Source organism: Trichosurus vulpecula, chromosome 4 (genome assembly GCF_011100635.1).
Source record: "Trichosurus vulpecula isolate mTriVul1 chromosome 4, mTriVul1.pri, whole genome shotgun sequence".
NCBI lineage: Eukaryota > Metazoa > Chordata > Mammalia > Diprotodontia > Phalangeridae > Trichosurus > Trichosurus vulpecula.
Window position 1 is genome coordinate 402,385,222 of NC_050576.1, and position 6,847 is coordinate 402,392,068.

Consider the following 6,847-nt stretch of genomic DNA (forward strand, 5'->3'; position numbering starts at 1 on the left):
ATAAGGGGCTAGAGAGAGCAAAATGAAGAGTCTAGGGCAATCAGGCAGATTGATTCTCCTCCTTTCCTTCCAGACTTAGCTGCTCTCTTATCATGGGGAAAACGGATCTCTGCCAGCATGATTAATATCCAGAAACTCGTTAAACTATTCCAGAGGCTCGGGAGCCATGCTAGCCTTTCAGCCAGAGTCCTACAGGAGAACTGGCAAATGAAAAGCACAACCCAACACTATGACTTTGTGAAGTGTTTCTATTCCATTCACGGTTCTGGGTTTTTTTTTTTGGGGGGGGGGGTCATCTCTGCCTTCAGTTAATATTCCATCCCTAAGACTCCAGCTCAAACACCACTCTTTCTCTCTGCATGGAGTGCCACACTGTTGTGTGCCATAACAAAGCTGAATTGGAAAAAAAAAAATCCCCTGATGTAACTGAGAAAAGGAAGAATTCGAAGGAAAATGACAAAATGTTTTAGAAATAAACGACAGACAACAGAATCACAGTCTATTTCACTAGGCAGGATAGTAATTTATGTAATGTATGTTTAACTGTGAGGAATGATGGGGGGGAACCACTTAAACATAATGTGAATTGAAGATTTGTCAGTTATGCAGTTCATATGGTGTCAGAGTGAGGAAATGTAGAAACCAAGGAGGGATTACTAGCAATGAATTTCTAAAATTGGAGCTTTCTCATTTGTGCTATATACCTCATGCACACACCCCCCCCCCCCAACTTGTAAGGGAATATCCTGCTCCCCGGAAGAACAGAAATCTTTCTGGATTGCTGAGAAAAGGGCTTTGAGTGTGAAATTGCTTCAGAAATGTACTGTTCTCCTGTTTCTTCCTGTTTTCTCTCGTCTGGCTTCCCCTAGACAAGGTGCATTCCCAGGAACTCAATAAGGGCAAAATCCCTCACCTTCTTTGCTCTCCCCTCACTTTATGGAGGAGTAACAGCAGCACCTTCCAGCTGTTTACATGTGCCTGCCCTGACCCGGATGCAATCTAATGTTTATGTTGATACCTAACCCCATCCTGGAGGTGCTCCCAAGTTGCTAGACCTCTTGAAACACAAAGGCCTAGCATTCCCTAGGCCTTTAAACTTAATCCTTCAGAAATTACATGGAAATTAATCATCTTTAATTCTTTAATTTCTCCCTGAACTACATACTATACCAGGGCTGAGAAAGTACCAGTCAGGAGTTAAGGTCACTAAACAAAAATAATAACAATGATGACGTGCCCTATTTTTATCAAAGAAAGGCTATGGATTTTTAAAAATTTATTTTAGTTACTGCTTTGGACTATTCTAGAGATTTGGTTAATGGCCAAACAGATGTCATCTCTGGGTTTTCAAAGGAAGGACTTCTTTACAGATGAAATGAAGCCCTCTAGTGGCAGCCTGAAAACTTACAAGCTACACTTTGACAACTAAAATTTTGAGTCCCTCAGTCTTCTGCCTTCTCTCTTCAACAGAAAGGGACAATTCTGATTTTCACTGTCAAATGAAGTCTGTTGAATTATGCCTGGTACTACTTCCCCCCTCTTCAAAGAGTCCAAGGCTTATCGTCCCCACACATTATCCAGATCTATATGGATATCCATATCTCCTTTGCTTTATAACCCATTCAACTCATTATCCACAAAACTAACTGGAGAAGAATCAATCTCAGATCTTCTGGTTTCTCTCACCCTTTTGCACTGGAACTGTTGCCCTCTCTGATTTTATGTATCACACAGCAAAAATAAATAACTGGTCCACTACCCAACAAGTATTTCTTTCTAAAGTTCTAACAAACTGTATTTAGTTTCAACATATATTTGTCTTTGCCATGTTTTTTTTTTTTATTTTTGCACAAGAAGTCATATTTTGGCTCTTCTAGTAAAAGATGAAACCTGAAAACAGAACGGAGAGGCAAATTCAAAGTATAAGCACCCTTTTGTTAACTCTTGAGATGGTTATAACTATGGCTACTTGCCATCCCCATCCATAGTCTACTACCTTTGTTCATGCTCTCACCCATGCACAGAATTCCTTTTCTCCCATATTGCACTAATAATTCTATGCATCCTTCAAGAATCATGTGCCATACCTTATAAAAACCTTCCTTGATTCTCCCACCAGAAATTAGTTCTCCTTCCTCAGCTCTCACGTGGCACTTTTTTTTTGTACAACATCTCTCTTATAAGTTTCTACATGTTATTTGGTAGTATCTGCCTGTGTCATGGAAATGTCGACTTCCACAAAGACAGAGACTAAGCTTGTCAGGCATTAAACTAGGATCTGAAGACACAAATATAGAAAGTGAACCAAGCTCTGCTCTCAAGAGGTAAGAAGGAAGCACTCCAGGCATGGGGGATAACTGCTACAGAAATGGGTGGTGAAATGCTATGAAAAAGGAACAAAGAGAAGGAGAGTTTTGCTGGATCACAGACTGAGGAAAATGGTGGGAAAGATAAGCCAGGCCTGGATTGTAAAGGGCTTGAAAACCTTTTATATTTTTAGAAGTTTGTACTTGATCTTAGAGGGAGTCATTGGAGTTTGCTGAGTAGTGGAATGCCATAGGAAATGACATAACATTTAAGGAAAATCACTTTGCCATTGTATGGAGGATAGACCGGAGTGGGGAAAGACTAAAAACAGGTGGACCAATTAGGAAGCTGTTGCAATAGTCAGGGTGAGATACTATGAGGACCTAAAGAGAAGGGATCAAATATGGTTGATGTTTCACAGGTAGAAGCAGCCAGATTTGGTAACTGATTAGTCATATGGAATGCAAAAGAGTGAATAGTCAAGGATGTCTAAGATAAAGCTCAAAGCGCTACATAAATATGAATTATGATAATGATGATGATTCTGCTTTTAGCTCAAGCATCTATATACAGTTGGTATTTAAAATCTGTTTAATTAGAGTTGTTGGGAAGTGTACCTTTTTAAAAATTAAAATCTACAAAAAGTGTAGTGAGAGACCCATTAGATATAGATTTATTTTTTAAAATGGTTGAAACTGCTTCTTTTCTTCAACTTCTTTTTCTATACTCTAGAGAGGTAAACAAGTTTATTTGTAAAGTGCTTGACTATCATTTGATAATATCTAAGAAGATTATGATAGTAACCATGTAGTCAATCAACAATCGAATCATTGGCTTTGCGCAAAATGTAAGTAGAGCATGTGTTGACTATGTTAGGTTAGGGTTGGGGGAAGTTACAAAGCAAGTAGATCTATTAATCTTCAGGTTGCTCCCAGTTGTTTAGAAGAGGTAGGACAAATGTAAATTTGAAATACGTGAGAATGTAGTTCACAGAAACATAAAAACATAAGCGTGGTTACTTGCAGCTATGCAGAGCAGTGCTATATTGTACAAAGACTGAGTACTAGATAATGCTTATAAGAGATAAAATCAGAAATATTTCTCTTTAATAGTAAAGGATAATCATTTGTTACTGTAATAAGACTCTAAACCCAAGAGTGTAAGGTCCTGAAATTAGGGGCTAATTCAGGTTCCCTATTTGGAAATATAAAATTTAATAAACTCCAGCAAATCAGTACATATTTTGAACATGAGACCTTGAACACAGAATTTAAAACAGCTTTTTTGCTTTTAAAAGTAAATGTAAATAGGATGCTGACAAAAATTCATTCATTGATTTCCCATGGATATTAACTTCTATTTATTCCTGCTGGTCATTACATGAATATATTGGGGTATTTGGGGTGACAAGGGAGTGAAGGGATTTGGATCAAGTGGAGTTACATATTTGACCCTTGTGGCTAATTAAATATTGGAAGGAAAAACAGTGGATATCAGTTTGATTTGTCCATCATTTTATATCACTTCAATAAACTTTATTATTCCACATAGATGGAATTATGGGTACATCTGATAACTAAAGATGTTGTTAATATGGAACAGCGCTACTTTTCTCCTATTAACTCATGGTAGCCACCTATACAGAAGAGGGGAAAAAAAGCAGTATTTAGAATTATGAGAAGTAAGCAAGCTAAGCTGAGACCAGCTTCCTTTGAAGTTCTGGCAGAGAAATTAGTTTTAATTTTCCTCCCCATCCAAGACTGAAGCAACTAAAGCTAAACATTTCCCTTTTCTTTTTTTTATCACCATTCTATTTCTATCCTAACATTACCCATGTACCTTTTGGCCAAGTTGAATCAACTCAGCAATAATGTCCCTACTATCCCACTGAAGTAATAAAATCTTGGAGTTAAACACCTATTTTATATCCATTGTCCCATAGGAGATGAGGAAGATATTCTATAACATCTTAATTTTACAATGGAGGAAAGTGAGAGTCAGATACTTTCTCAGTCAACTGGGCAAAGACTGGAATCTAGGACTTCTGGTGCCTAATCTAATTGGCTTTTTACTTCAACAAGACAACCTTTTTGAAATATTAGCATTTGATAACAAATAATACCATAACAATACTGGAGAACACTTTTTATATTTTTTAAGATTTCAGGAAATGTGCTTTGAGGTTCAATATAACTAAATTTTTAACAGAAATTAGTCACCTAAGGATACAGGATTCAAGGTAGAATGCTATATTTTGTAGGTATGTTCTTCCTCCCATTGTAACTGTAAACAAAACCCTCATCTTACTCATGTTAATAAGTAACCCAATTCAGTTCTGCAAGCATTTCTTAACCTACAATGTGTGAGGTACAAAGTGGAATCGAGATAAGAAAGAAAAAAATGAAAATAATACCTGCCATCAAAAGTTTACCGGGGAATATAGCTCGTACATGTATACATAAAAATAACATGATGAGGAGGGAGAGAGAGAGAGCACTAAATCTGAGGCTGGATGAAGAAAGGTTATAACAACGATTCCTACCCTTCGTGGACCATAGATTTGGAGCTAGGAGGGACTTGGAAGATCATAAAATCCAACCTTCCTCATTTTACGCACATGTAAAAGCCTTGGTGGGGGAAGTGATTTGTCCAAGATCACACAAAGACAGGAAGTAGAAGACCCAGAATTAGAATTCTAGTTGTCGAAATCAAAAATCCAGCATTTACTCTCAACAAGGTATCATAATTATCAAATGAACACTTTCATAGAGTTGTAGTACCCTGTCTTTTTATAAGTAGTGTGATAGCTCTTATTTCTCCTACACTATTTGTTTCTTTTATTTTAATTAAATAGATTAGAATCAACTCTGCTTGGAAAATTTCACTTTGTCTTGTAAAATAATTGGAGGCTCCATGAAGAGGCAGAGAATCTGGGTGGAGAAACCACTCTAGGTAAACTATCAGCATCATAAAAGTCTAATAATAACATAAAATTCTTTTCTTCTACTCATTTTAGGTACAGGTTTGGTGATGGAGGTTACTTAGCCAAAGGTTCCTTAACCAGGGGTTCAAGAATGATAGATAGGTAGATAAATAATAGGCAAACAGATGGTAGATAGATTATAGATTGATAGATGATAGATAAACTTTCAATATGAATGTTTTCCTTTGTAATCTCATGTATTTTATTTAGGCATTAAGAACATTATGAGAAAGGGTCCATAGGTTTCCACAAACTGCCAAAGAAGTTCATGACACCAAAAGGGTTAAGAACCCATGACTTAGACTATGAGAACCAGTCAAGTTATTTGTTCCCACATTTAGAATATTCTTTTTGTTTCCATTCTCAACATATTGATGAAAATGAGGGGCACTATAATAGAATGTAGGATGGGCTTTGGGTTTAGAAACAGAAAACTCAGATTTCAATCTTGACCAACACTTACTAGCTGGGTGACCTATAGAAAATCCATTTATCCTTTTGAGGTTCAGGTATTCATCTCCAAAATGAGGATAATATTGAGACAACCTCCCTCACCATGTTTTTTGCAAGAAAATAGACTTGAAAATCTTAAAATTATTTGAAAATGTGAGATGTTACTATTAATAAACATATTGCCAATAAAATACCAGATCAAAAACCTTAAGAGGCAGCTAGGTGGTTCAGCGAATGGAGCTCTGGGCTTGGGGTCAGGAAGACCTGATTTCAAATACAGCCTCAGACACTTACTAGCTATGTGACCCTGGACAAATCACTTAATCTCTATTTGCCTTAATCCACTGGAGAAGGAAATGGCAAATCACTCCAGTTTCTTTGCCAAGAAGACACCATGAACAACACTACTGTGCTAAGGTCCACAGGGTCATGAAGAGTCAGACACAACTGAATGACTGAACAATAAGAACAAAAAACAAATGGACAATCAAACAAAAACCTTAAAGCCCTTATTAGTTACCAAATGTTCAGGGATCTAAAATAAAAGTTAACCAAATCTCAATTTGGAAAGCGTATTCATTAATACTGTGCTTATGCTAAGGGTCAATGTAGTAGGTGGACAGGAATATGGACAGACTCAAAAATCCTATGTTATAGTCACAGTTCTACAACTAATGAGCTGTGTGATCTTGGGTAAGTCCTTCTATTTCTCTTGTGCCTTAGTTTCTTTGACCACAAACTGAAAGTTAGACCTAGAATCTCATGGGTGGGGGCATCTGTGGCCTCAAAGCCACATGTAGCCCTCTAGGTCCTCAAGTATAGCCCTTTGACCTGAGGACCTAGAAGGCCATATATGGCCTTGAGGCCACAGGTTCCCCACCCCTGGAGATAATTTCTTAAGTCTTCTTCAGCTTTACATTTCTAACATTTCCTAGCAAAAATCAGCCTTGCAGAAGTATTTGTGTTATTGTGGCCTCTAGTGGCTGATCTACACAGATGTCATAATTATTACTACTACCTTCATCATGTATATAGTGCTTGGTTTTCCCTAAAGCTTTGCAATCTTTCATCTTTTTTTTTCTTTTTGACACAATAGCCTAGCAT